Raw genomic sequence first — 14313 nt, forward strand, 5'->3', positions numbered from 1 at the left:
ACACCTCTTGTTTGGCCGTAAACACCTAGATAAGGTGATGATTGTTTTGTTTGCTACCCCTCACTAATAACGTCACTTCCTTTTATTTAATCGTTTGACGAAAAATAAAATAAAACACCCAAACAGACTTAAATCCGGCCAAAAATGTACTGAAATGCTTTTGAATATTATACGAAGTGTTTAACTGTAGAGATTATACAAATGAAAATTTCGGGTTGTCACATCACACGAGCATAAAATGTTGCTCCATTCGAGGCCCTTTATGGCCGAAAGTGCAGATCCCCTCTGTGCTGGGCTGAGGTGGGTGATTCCCAGTTAGCTAAAGGACGAGTTCCTGACAGCACTTTCACGGGTTCGGAAATCATACGGGAAACGACAGAGAAGATCGTTCAGATTCGTGAACGATTGAAAGCCTCTAGAGACCGACAGAAAAGCTACGCACATAAACGAAGGAAACCGTTGGAATTCCAGGTGGGCGACCGTGTTCTATTGAAGGTCTCACCCTGGAAAGGCTTGATACGCTTCGGAAAGCGTGGAAAGCTAAATCCAAGATACATAGGGCCTTTCGAGATTCTCGCTAGAATCGGCCCTGTAGCTTACAAACTTAGCTTACCTCGTGAACTTAGTAACGTACATTCTACCTTTCACGTCTCGAACTTGAAAAAGTGTCTTTCCGACGAGACTCTTGTAATCCCACTCGATGAGATCGAGATCAACGAGAGCCTCAACATCGTGGAATAACCTGTATAGATCATGGGTCGACGAGATCTAGGGTTTATTGTGCATCAATAAAGTCTCAAAACTCCAAGAGTTTGGAGTTTACGGCCCAAACATGGTGTTTACGGCCGTAAACTCTAAGGAGTATAAATATGACACTTAGTCATTTTATACACTTTTTTACCAATTTCAAGTCTAGAAACTCATTTCTCTCTCAAGTAGCATCCGATTTTCCTTCTTGATCTTCAACTTTGTAAGTGTTTCTTGCCTTAATTAGTTGATATCCTTCATCATCTAGTGATCTTACATGATTTCACCCATGAAATCATTCCATTTGTTTAGATCTTCAAGCATTCTTCATTTCACCAAGACCACCAAGAACACACACTAGTGTTCTTGGACTTTAAACACCTTTACAAGCTTCTATATTGTAAGTACTCTTACCTTAGCTTGTTATAGGCTTGATACACTTGTTAATCAACTAGAAAACACAAAGAAACACAAGATCAATGGTGTTTACGGTCAAGACATGTGCTTGAACCGTAAACCCTAATAGATGGGGCAAAGTGAGCCCTAGTCCCTTACTAAGCCTTGGATACTACTCTAGATCACTATATTGAAGTGTTTAGGACCTTAAACATCAAAAAGACCAAGATCACATAGAGTTTACGGCCGTAAACTCATGGAGAAATGGTCCATGGGTCGTAAACTCTATAAATTGGTGCCATTGTGCCACCATGACTTCCTAAGGCTTGGACTTAACTACAAGAGGCTTAACCTTGACTTGTAAGACCTTAAAAAACCAAATGGTAGAAGTTACCATGGGTTTACGGCCGTAAAACCATTGGGACCGTAAACCCAAAACCGTAAACTCATGAAGAGTTTACCCTTGGACCGTAAACTCAAAAGCAAAGCCCTACAACCCTTAGATGCAATCCTTGGTACTTATAGCACTTGAATCAAAGTGTTTTACATGTCCTAGGGTGTCTTAACTTGGTTAATTAGTTGTTTAAAGACTAATTGGATACATATATGTGATATTATATGTTAATTAGGATCTGTGTGTGTGTTCAAGTCTTCACTTGACACTTAGCATCCTATATCATCCGTTCATCCAAACCACTCACTACATGTGAGTTCATACCCCTTAATCAACCTTTTAAAAGCTTTTAAATGCTTTTATGGGGGGGGGGGAATACAAGTTGAACTATTATAGTTATTATATCAATCACATGTGATTAATAACTACCAAACAAGTGGATTTCTTACTTTTCAAACTGTGTTATCAAACAAACTACTTCAAACCGTTTTACAAACTCTTTTACATGTCAAATACTTTTATTAAACTCTTTTAAACTTACATTCTGTTAAATGTGTATCTATATAGATATAGTTATATAAGTAGGATTGAAAGGACTTAGGACTGATAGCTCACCTTACCTCCTGCTCCTTGTTTGTTTGTGGACTTAGGGTATCGGTTCTTTGTCCGAAGGTCGTTTGAATCCTAGTTATATATTATGTATATGTATATAGATATAAAAGTTCCTTCTTTCTATTCAATACCTTTGGGTAGCACAAGTATACAAACCTGTTCATACATACAAACAATATTACTAGTAAACTATAATAGGTGCAGTTTAGGAAATTATAATACTATTACTAGAACAGTGAAACATACAATGAGTCAGTTCATACATGAGTCAATACATGCTATTATGAGAAACAAACATAACATACAGATAGAGAATACTATGATGAGAAACAAACATAACGTACAGATAGAGAACACTATGATGAGAAACAAACATAACGTACAGATAGAGAACACTATGATGAGAAACAAACGATAACATACAGAAAGAACATACATACATACTAGACAGAGAGAGAACATACAATACAGCTAGTACACACAATACATATACAAGAACACTACTACAGTTATGTGAGCCACGTAACGGGGCATGGCATCACCTGTCATGGCTCGTTTTGTATCCAGAATATCCTTAAGTGGAGAGCGTTGTGTTTGTGTATAGATCTATACTGGATTGACTATCCTACACCTTGCTGCTAGCTATAGTGGGACTTGCAAGTCTACGGGTGCCAAACGTCATTCCTTCCGACGTCTTTCATCGTCGTGTTTCTAGTCGGTAGTATGGTACAGGCATATCACTTGGTACTTAAATAACAATTGGTTTAAGGTAGTTAGTACATAAGTAGTTACTTAATACAACACTACAGTACTATTTTATTTCCCATTGCATTAACTTTGTGATCTTCACACAATGAACAGTAATGTAAAAACTATATTTTTGGTTAATGATAGTCAGATTTGGGAAAATACATACTCTTACAAGAGACACACACACAAGCACTTGATGCCTTGGTAGAAGGCTACTTTTAGTAGAAAAACATAGGGTTTTCTAGGAGAGTTCAAACAATTTACAAACCTTTACAAACATACAAACACTTCCTTACAAACAATGACACTAAAATACTTATGATCTCACCAGCTTTAAAGCTGATAAACTCTTTCAAAATAACTTGTATTCTCAGGTCACCAGTAGACAGGTACCGATGCCAGGTTTTGAGAAGATGGAGCTCGTTCAAGACTCATCTTTTATTTTGATTTATATTTTTGGTGTCTATTAAACTTGACAGAACACACTTGTATTAAATTATATTATTAATACAATGGATGATGTTGTTGCTTGTTTACTACTATGCATTGTGGTGATACTATACATGATGTCCTCCACCCCCGAACGTTTCCGTCGTTCCGGTTTTGGGGTGTGACACAGATGGAGACCTCGGAACCTCCCATCTCATCACGGCCTCGACCTTGGCCGGATCGACCAGAATATTGTTCTATTTGACAAGGTGCCCAGAAACTGCACCTCGCGCAACCAAAACTCACACTTGGAGAACTTCACGTACAATCTCTCCCTCCTCAGAGTCTCCAATACCTCTCTTAAGTGCTCCTCATGAAGCTCCTAGGTCTTGGTGTTGGATTAGTGTCTAAGTCCATAACTATTTTGGTATGTACTTGACCCGATTGTGAGCATGGTCCTTTTGGGTTGCCTTCACCATAGCAATATGTAGGATGAATTAAGGAGAGAAAGGTTTAATTATGATTTATTAATATATTATGAGAATAATATATTAAAGGAGAAATCATATTGTTTAATTAATATTAGTCAAGAATTAATAAATAATTAATTATGTGGCTAAAAGAGATTAATTAATCTTAGGGGACTGGAATTGTAATTATAGGATAATTGCAATTGGGCTATGGATCACCTTGGAATAATAGGTTGGACGAATTCGATGGGGAAACCCATTAGAAATCGTCCAAGGCATGTTCCATAAGGGGTCCATGGGCTGCTTAGGGCTTAAGCAATCAAATTAGGGTTTCCTTGTTGGATAACCCTAATAGCCTTGGGCACCAAAAACATGGCTAATAGCCTTGGGCACCAAAAACATAAGGGGTCCATGGGCTGCTTAGGGCTAAGTATATAAGGAACCCTTGGGCACCAAAAACATGGCTAACACTTGGATTAGGGTTTCCAGCCGTTTTTGGTGCCTCCCCTCTCTTCTCTCCTTCATCCAATTGATTAGTGGTGTTTGTGACTCCATTAGAGGTGCAACACTTGAGGCACTAAGCTTTCTGAAGCCAATCAAAGCAAGGAATTGATTGTTATTACAATATAACAATCAAAGGTAATTACTAAACCCTTCTTTCAGTTCTTATATGATAGATCTAGGGTTTATAGCTTTGTATATTCAATTGCATGTTCATTAGACAAACTAGATCCAAAAGCTATTAGGGTTTGCATGTAGACCATAGGAATGATGTATTGTTCGAAACCCATCAGTGGTATCAGAGCCTAGGGCTGTTTGTTAGTGAATTTTGATGCTTGATTGATCGATTTTTGCATGAAAAACGAAGTTATTTGCCCTCTACATCACTGACTCGGCGAGTCAGTGGATGAACTCGGCGAGTCAGGCCGACTCGGCGAGTCCATGGATCTGGCATCCTGTTTTTGCAATTTTCTTGCCTATTTTGCTGTGGGATAGTTACCAAAACAGTTTTTATCAATAAAATCTGAATTTTATGTATATATGGTGATTATCCTGGCCAAAATAGAAGATAATTGTCAAAATTTAGATAATCTTTTGTTTTATTAGATAAAGATTGATTATTTGTAATTTAGATTTGAATTATCTTGTGAAAAAGTTTCAATTTTCCCCTTTAGGTTTTATAGTTTAAATTTGAACTTAAAATTTTTGTTTTTGAAATTTGAATAGTTAAACCCTAATGTTTTGAAAAGTTTCAAAACTTGCCCTCAAGTTTTGGAATTTAAATTTTTGATTAAAAGTTAATTTTGAAATATTTAAATTCTAATCCCAAATGTTTTGAAGGGTTTCAAAACTTGCCTTCAAGTTTTGGAATTTAAAAGTTGATTAAAAGTTTGATTTTGAAATGTTAAATTCTAAAACCCTCGCATTTTGAAAAGTTCAAATTACACCCTTATGGTTTTGTTAATTAATTAAAGTGTATAATTAAAAGAGAGTTAATAAATCCATAAAGTTTTGGTTTACATTTAATTAAATTAAATGTATAATTTATTAAATTAGACCACCTAGTATTTTAAAAGTGTAAAATACACCCTATACTATGTATATATGACATTAAAAGTCTAATATTATATATGTATAAGTAAACAGTCAGTCTTACCGTTAGTAGGCCTCATTCACGAAGCTGGTCTATAAGGGGTGTTTAAGGAAATTGTCTATAATATGGCGATTGAATGGGTATCCACTCTTACCCACCGCACTCTTGACTAGTGGAGGGTCGTTAGCCGAACGGGTAAGATAGGACGAAACCTTCCATTATAAGTATAATGAAGTACAAAGTAACTACATGCTTTTACAAATTCCCAAATTCTGGTTACTTTAGGCAAAATGTGAAATTGTATGCTAATCCATGGAATTACACTTCGTACCCTTGTCAAACGTTAGTGGAGCGTGTGTGGTTAACCGACACACTAATTTGGGATTGACATTGGTGGCGAAGGGTGGCTCGGTGTTTATCGTAGATCAATGAAGCGTGTGTGGCTAACCGGCACATTGATTAGGTGATAGTAGCATTGGGTGCACCACGTGATTCGCACGGTTATTCACACCTTGTTTGTGATCCTCAGCATCCCAGTCGCAAACCTAAAGGGCATAATTGAGATTAAACACGCCATTGAAAAGTTCAATGAATCTCAAAAGATCTAGCAGTTTCAATTCATTTAAAACTTAAATTTATTTTTCCTTTTTCATGGTGGAAATTGGTAAATCGTTATTTACCTACCTTCAAATATTCTGCAACTAGATTACGACATCCCTCTTCTAGGTTGTAGAGTATTGTGTTGGATCCTAGCCTTGATGTTTCGTTTGGGTGTTACATCAAGGATTCTAATCAACTTGACTTGAATTTCTCCCGTTTTGAAGATGTCTGAATCTAACAATGGTCTTCCCAAATCCATGGGAACAAGCTTTCCAAATGAAGATGACGTTCCAAGATACGATCAAGGAAATGAGAGTCATGCTTCACTTCCTCCACCTCCTTAAATTGTTCTCCCTAACCCACAAGTTCGAAGGCTTGAAAAGTTCAAGCTCACTCAAGCCCTTTTGGCAAGTAAACACGAAGTTGGGAAACTTGTGTGTGCACATGTCTTAGAGATAAAGTCACACATTGACAGGTTAAGGATGTTGGGTGTCGAGATTTCAGGCGAGTTGGTTGTTGACTGGGTTCTCCAGTCACTTCCTGATTCGTATAGTGAGTTCGTAAGAGAGTACTATACGATGGTTCACGATTTGACCCTCATTGATTTGACCTATTTGCTTATTGCTGCTGAATCAGCGATGATTTGGCGCACTGGTCAAGCAAACTTGATTGGTCGATCAAACTCCCATACTTCATTGGACACTGGCTACATTGGAAGTCCAGAAAAGACTGAGATTGTCCCTTGCTATGTACCAAAGGAGTCCATTTGCTTTTACTGCCAAGATAAGGGGCATTGGAGACGAAGCTGCCCTAACTACCTGAGAGATCTAAGAGATGGGAGAGTCAAGACGTATGGCTCTACTTCAGGTAAAATCCACCATCTAACTCTCTTAAGTTCCTATTCTAGATTCCAAATACATGATGTGATAAGATTACATTTGGATGTTTTGTAGGATCGAAGAAAAGAGAGGAAGCTTAAGGGAAGAAGTGAGCTGAATCTAATTGTGAAGAAATGGATTTCGATCGCATTGCTTGAAGATTGGATTCTTGAGCTACTACTTGGAGTTAGAATAGATTGCTTAGGAATATGTAATAGCATAGTTTTCAGTTGAATTGCGTTGTAAGGACAATTTTTTCCGCAATAAAATAAAATTTGATTTTATCTAATTTATTTATCCTTGCAATGGCGTGTATGAAAAATTGATGTTTGAATATATCTATTATTAGCAATGATGGGTTTAATTCTTGATTATGTTATTTTGTGGAAATGTCGAAAATTTACCAAATAGGGAGAGTTTCTCATCGCCCAAGTTTCAATTGGCCAGAAACTTGGAATCATACAACCTGGTTGCATGATGAATGAGAAACTTCATACTTGGAAATTAGACTAATTCTTTGACAAAGTGTCAAGTGAAGGACTAGGAGATCGAGTACACTAGGTTGTGCGTTGATCAATTCCACCACAAGAGTGATAAAGATATTCGTCATGGTTTACTAAAGTTTAGTAAATATGATTACCCTTATAAGATTAAGTGTAATTCTAAGTTGATTGAAAGAGTTTCAATGAATAGCACAACGAATAAGAAGAATCAAGTAGGCAGAAAGATAAAAGTTTCCCTATTCTAAGAAGAAGGGAGAGTACCTTTTATTGTTATTTATGATAAGTCTTAATGATTAAGAACCATATCTCAATTGATCCTCTAAGTGAGTCTTAGTACATTTGTATGTTTAAGAAGAGGAATCGAGAATTGTAAAAATTGGTTAAATCATGAAGTCAATCATACTTCGTTCCAAAATCAAGTCTTAGAGTCATACTCTAAGATTGTGACTTGAGTGATAAGTCTTAAGAAGGTTTATGAAACTCATCAAATGTGGAATTAGAAAAAGTTTTCATATTCTTGCACGTTTGAAATTGGTAAGTTGTGATGTCTTGGATAAGTCAAGGACCAACTAAGACCAATTGTGTGAAGTGTTAAGCTTGATAAGAAGCTACACTAACTCTTGAATATTTGTTTGTCAATAAATGTTTCTTGACAAGAGAACCTTATATGTCAAGGAGTCAGTGGGAGTCTTAATGGTCTTGAAAAGTTTCAAGAATAAATCAAGAATAAACCTAATTGATCATCACTAGCGCATGACTTGAGGTTTGTAACCTATCGTGGATGACATAATTTTGTTTTCTGCGCCATTCCAGTTAAGTTAATTATGCATCTGAGTTCTATGAGTTCTCATTTGTATGCATAAAGGCAAGCACCTTGATCAATGGAAGGTACATTGATATGTAAGGGTGAGTTGCTAAACTACTTGGAAGACATGGTGGGCACTCGTGTTACCATGAGGTAAGAAATCAAGATTGAGAAAGTTCAGTCCATATGTTTTTGGATTTGTCGCAAACCTTCGTTTTGACAAATTCACATGGATAGGAACACATACACCATAAAATCAAAGTGACATAAGGTTTCCCTCCTTCATGAAAATGATTGTGAGGAAATGCTTTCACTCAGAGAGATTTTAAGGAGATAGCAATTGTAAAAATTGTATTCTCAAATTCGATAATGATTACGGCATCCCTCTTCATAGTTCGAATTGTGATATTTGGCAATTAGTCTGAACATTTGGGACTTAGTAACATAAGTTCTGAATTTGTCTAGACACACATATGATCTTTCTAAGGCAAAGGTGTATGAGTTTAAGAAGCTTAGATAAAGGCTTATCAAAGCATCAAGTATTAGAAATATGAACTTAAGGAATTCAATAAGCATTGTTCTCTGGAAATTCAGCTATTTTCTGAATACATGTCAAAGCTAGTGGGAGCATAAGTGTTATGCTGGTAAGAAAATAATCATCATGATAGTGGGAGCATGATTATTATGGTAAGTGTTGCAAGTTAGCGATATTAATTATAGAAAACAAGAGTTATACCTTGCAAAGTCGCAAGGGTTGAAATATTGTTTTGCTATAATTAAGGGAGAGAATATTATACTTCGTTTCAATATCTAAAGCTTAGATTGAGAAATTTTAATAAATTTAGTCAAAGGATACATAGCGTGTTCTCAAATTTCGATTATGATTACGACATCCCTCTTCATAGTTCGAATTTTAAGAACGTGACACATAAAATATTATGGCAGAAGATTGATAAAGTATCATATCTTTATGTAAGACATTATGCATCGTGTCCCATACGCTTAGGGTATAGGATCGATTGCAAATGCTATAATATTTGACCAATCTAAAATTTTCCAAACGCCTAGGGCATTAAGAGGGAAAAGGGACTAGAACTGAATTTGACTAAAATAATTAAACAACTATCAAAGGACGATCTAAGGTTTGCCAAGGATTTGTTGCTTGTGAGTAGTTGGAAGTATAGTATTGGATGGACCATATCGACATTATTATGAATAGAAAAGATTCTATTTAGAATGAGTTGTCATATGGCAAATATGGAAATGTTTCCATATTGGGAGTTGGAAATTGAGAATTTATGTCTAGATTAGAAAACTTTATGCAAAAGGATGTTCAAAGGAATGTACTTTGAATGAGAGACATCACATCTATAGAATTGTTTGTAACAATTTTTTATAGAGACCTTGTAATTTCATTAGCCAAGTCCTGGTGACTTTTGTGCTATGACTTTGCGAAAGGATCGTTGCATAAAATGTTAGAATCTAACGTATTCTAGTAGTGGCAAGAACCTTGTGTTCTTACACTAACGATGAGGATTAGGAATTGTGAAATGAGCATCATTGGAAAAGTTTTCAACTGATCTATTTCACAAAGCATGGACCATAGGAAACAAAGTGTGCATGCTTGGAGCATGGGACAATTATTTTTATAATTCAAATAATAAGTTGATTTTCTGAAACAGTAAGCAATGAATAATGAGTAATCAATATGGTGTTTAAATAAAATTGTTTTATTTACGCTCAAAAGTTTTGGGGCCATATAGGATTAAGTATTATCGTTGTGTTTCATTTTGCATGTTTTGACTTCCAGAATAACTGGGTTATTCGAACCTTCACAGTCGGTCATACGTTGGAAGTAGGTATGAAGGAAGACTGTCATGAATTTGTCTGTAGATTGTCTAAGTGTTTGGATATAGCACAAGTTTGTTGCAGAGTTCATGAGTGCTTTAATAAGATTAGTGTATTGGATCAAACCCACGCTCACTTGAATAACTTCATGGTTTTTATCATGAGTAATTGTGAGTTGTTATTTGTTGGTCGGTTGTGCATTGATAATAAGAAAACGCACCAGTAACTTGGTGTTATAAAACTTATTGTTGTGTGTGATTCGATCAGTAAATGCAAGCCAGCATTTGAGTCGAAGTTTATCCATTCCTTTTACCCAAAGTGGGATAAAAGCGATATTTATGGGCACCGGGACTGAGTTGATGTGTTCAATTGTAGTCTGTTGTCAGTCGTCATAAATCAGAAGTCGGGAAACAGTATAAAGAGAATGATCGAAATTCATGTCTTGTGTCTATACGATATCTTGTGAAAAGAGGAATATATGATCCCTTATCTAAAGGACACACGTATCTGATAAGATCAGAGTTGACAGCGGCTTTTGAAAGCTACGATTGCTGATTAGGTTCTGAAGTCATGCAAAATAGTTATTAGACTTATCCAAGTGGGAGACTTTTGGATTAGTGTCTAAGTCCATAACTATTTTTGTATGTACTTGACGAGATTGTGAGCATGGTCCATTTGGGTTGCCTTCACCATAGCAATATGTAGGATGAATTAAGGAGAGAATGTTTTAATTATGATTTAGTAATATATCAAGAGAATAATATATTAAAGGAGAAATCATATTGTCTAATTAATATTAGTCAAGAATTAATAAAGAATTAATTCTGTGGCTAAAAGAGATTAATTAAACTTAGGGGACTAGAATTTTAATTATAGGATAGTTGCAATTGGGCTATGGATCACCTTGGAATAATAGGTTGGACGAATTCTATGGGGAAGCCCATTAGAAATCGTCCAAGGCATGTTCCAGAAGGGGTCCATGGGCTGCTTAGGGCTTAAGCAGTCAAATTAGAGTTTCCTTGTTGGATAACCCTAATAGCCTAAGTATATAAGGAACCCTTGGGCACCAAAAACGTAGCTAACACTTGGATTAGGGTTTCCAACCGTTTTTGGTTCCTCCCCTCTCTTCTCTCCTTCATCCAATTGCTTAGTGGTGTTTGTGACTCCATTAGAGGTGCAACACTTGAGGCACTAAGCTTTCTGAAGCCAATCAAAGCAAGGAATTGATTGTTATTACTATATAACAATCAAAGGTAATTACTAAACCCTTTTTTTAGTTCTTATATGATAGATCTAGGGTTTATAGCTATGGATATTCAATTGCATGTTCATTAGACAAACTAGATCCAAAAGCTATTAGGGTTTGCATGTACACCATAGGAATGATGTATTGCTCGAAACCCATCACTTAGAATAGACCAAGATGTCATCAATGAATACAATCATATACCGATCTAATATTAGACTGCATATGCGGTTCATGAGGTCCATGAACGTGGTTGGAGCAATGGTGAGCCCAAAGGGCATCACCACGAACTCGTAATGACCATAACGCGTCTGAAAGGCGGTCTTCTGCACATAGTCCTCTCTGACCCTCATCTGATGATAACCCGAACATAGATAAGTCATTGAAACCCAAGATGCACCGTAAATCTGGTCAATCAAATCATCAATCCACGGAAGTGGATAACTGTTTTTCACCGTTAGCTTATTCAGCTCCTGGTAGTCAATACACATCCGACGCGACCCATCCGGCTTCTTCACAAACTGGATCAACGCTCCCCATGGCGAACAACTCGGTCGAATGAACCCCTTGCGTAACAGCTCTTGTAGTTGTGTAGACAACTCCTGCATCTCTTGAGGATCTAACCGATACAGTGCTTTGGCTATCGGAGCCGTACCAGGAACCAAATCAATCCTAAACTCCACTTGCCTCTTTGGAGGCACTCCAGGCAAGTCCTCTAGGAACACATCCAGGTATTCCCGAACAATCGGCACATCATCCACAGTCTCCTTACCCTTTGTCGGGTATCCATAACATAGGTAATATATCTGGAACAACCTTGCTAAAGATAGTGTTTGACCCAAGCCGTTGAACATAGAATCGGCCCACGTTGAGCACTCTCTCCCTGGACCACTAACTCTCCACCATTTGATGCTCGCAATCAATCACTGTCCCATTAGGGATCAACCAATCCATCCCTACAATAACCTTGTTCTCGCGCAAAATAATAGGAACCAAATCAATCAAATATTGATCGATAAACATCTCTAGAACACAACCCCGATGAAACCTCGATACCGGGACAGATCGATCATCCACAATCTCAACCTCTAATGGACAAATCATCTCCCCCGAAGCACTAACAAATCTCTTGCTGAGCGCAAGAGATATAAAAGATCGGGTAGCCTCCGATTCAAACAATACCAAGGCAGAGATACCATTCACGAGGAATGATCCTAAAACAAAACACACACACATATAAGTAGAAAATCAACATAAATAAAGAGATAAGGAGAAGATACATACCCGTCACCACATCGGGTGTTGCGCGAGCCTCCTCGGCTGTCAGCTGAAAAAAGCTGCTCCTCACAACAGTCGCATCCGCCTTACCTTGGTGGCCATCAGTAATCCATAGAGTCGTTGGAGTGTGTGCTACCACTGGTCTCAATGCTACCAAACTCGGGCAATTGACCTTCTTATGGCACATCTGATTGAAATGGAAGCAAATCAGGTCAGATGTATTGGTGGTCGTGGTAGTAGCAGTGCAATACCTGCTAATATGACCCGTCCTGTCACACTTGAAGCAGCCGGAAGCACCCATCCTGAACGCCCCATCGTGTGTCTTTCCGCACTTGCCACATCAGCCCCGGCCCTGCTGGCCTCTTGATCTCGAGTCAAAAACCATGGGCCTCTTTCCCGAACCCTCTGGACCTTGAACCTAATCCGGTTTCCTCTTCCTCTCCAACTCCAAGTCAATCTCTCTCTCTGGCCCTCGCTATCATATCATCCAGTGTCCTGCAAGAAGATCGGCTCAAAAACTGCCGGATATCACTCCTCAACTTCTCATGGTATCTCACCTTCTTCATCTCCTCATCCACCACATACTAGGGAACCAGCAACGCCCTTTCGCTGAACATAGCGGTGATCTCAACCACCATCTCAATAGTCTGGTAAAGGTCGTGGAAGTCCCTCGGCAACTACTAGACTTCAATCACAGGTGCGCACTCGGCCCGAAATCTCATCACAAAATCCTCCCAAGTCATGGACTGAATCGCCTTGCCTCCCAAGGCATGTCCTACCCACTTGCACCAGTCTCGAGCTCTATCTTTCAGAAGACAAGAAGTAAGTCTGACCTTTGCGCCATCGAGACAATTGCTAGTGCAGAAGGCATTAGCGACATCCGCTAACCAACGTCTGCTAGCGATTGGGTCCTTCTTCCTAAGGACTCTGGGGCTCCACATGTCCAGCACTCACAGAAAGTCAAATTGCGAGCTCCCATCATTGGTACCATCTCAGAACGGAATGAGCCCAAGCGCTCCTATAAAACCTCCATGATACCATCCTTGATCGTACCAAAGATCACAATAGTCTGACAGAAAAAACTACAGGTAATCTGTGACGAAATAAACTCCAGCACCAGAACCACTACCAGGTCTTCCTCGAGTGACCACCATACAGAAAATAGACTATTTAAACCATCAGAACCCACAAAAATATATATACATCGAGGAATCCCATACTCTACAAGCTTCATGGCATCATCGCAGCTTTCCTTGACTCGAATACGGATCCTCTTCGTTCAGTAGTACATGCCCAAACTACCTTCCACATCTATTCGTACTTTCCTCAAGGATCACACCGAATCCTCCAAGTCACTCACTTATCTATACATATAACCCTTAACAAAACAAGGCTCCCCAACACTAAATCTCTTCTTAGGTTTTCCTACGGCAGTCACCACACCGCTCTCCACCATCAGATGTAGAAGGAACTCCCTCTAACACGCTCTAACTAGATCACGAATACAATTACATACCACTGACACCAGATAATTCTTCGAATGAAAGGTCTCACACTACAATGTTTGGACTCAAATAAAGGTTGCGCAATAAAGTTAAAGCCTAACCTTCTAAAATTATTTAGTCTCAAAAATATGTAACTTAGAATTTTGCTTACTAGTTAGCTGAATTTAGTGAGAACTCCTAAAAAGCACAAAGAAAGCAACATTCGAGTAATCGGAACAATCTTAACTTTAACAGGCCATCCTATCACTGACTGATCAG

This window comes from Lactuca virosa, chromosome 1 (genome assembly GCF_052849685.1).
Source record: "Lactuca virosa cultivar CGN04683 chromosome 1, Lactuca_virosa_CGN04683_v6, whole genome shotgun sequence".
Taxonomy (NCBI): Eukaryota; Viridiplantae; Streptophyta; class Magnoliopsida; order Asterales; family Asteraceae; genus Lactuca; species Lactuca virosa.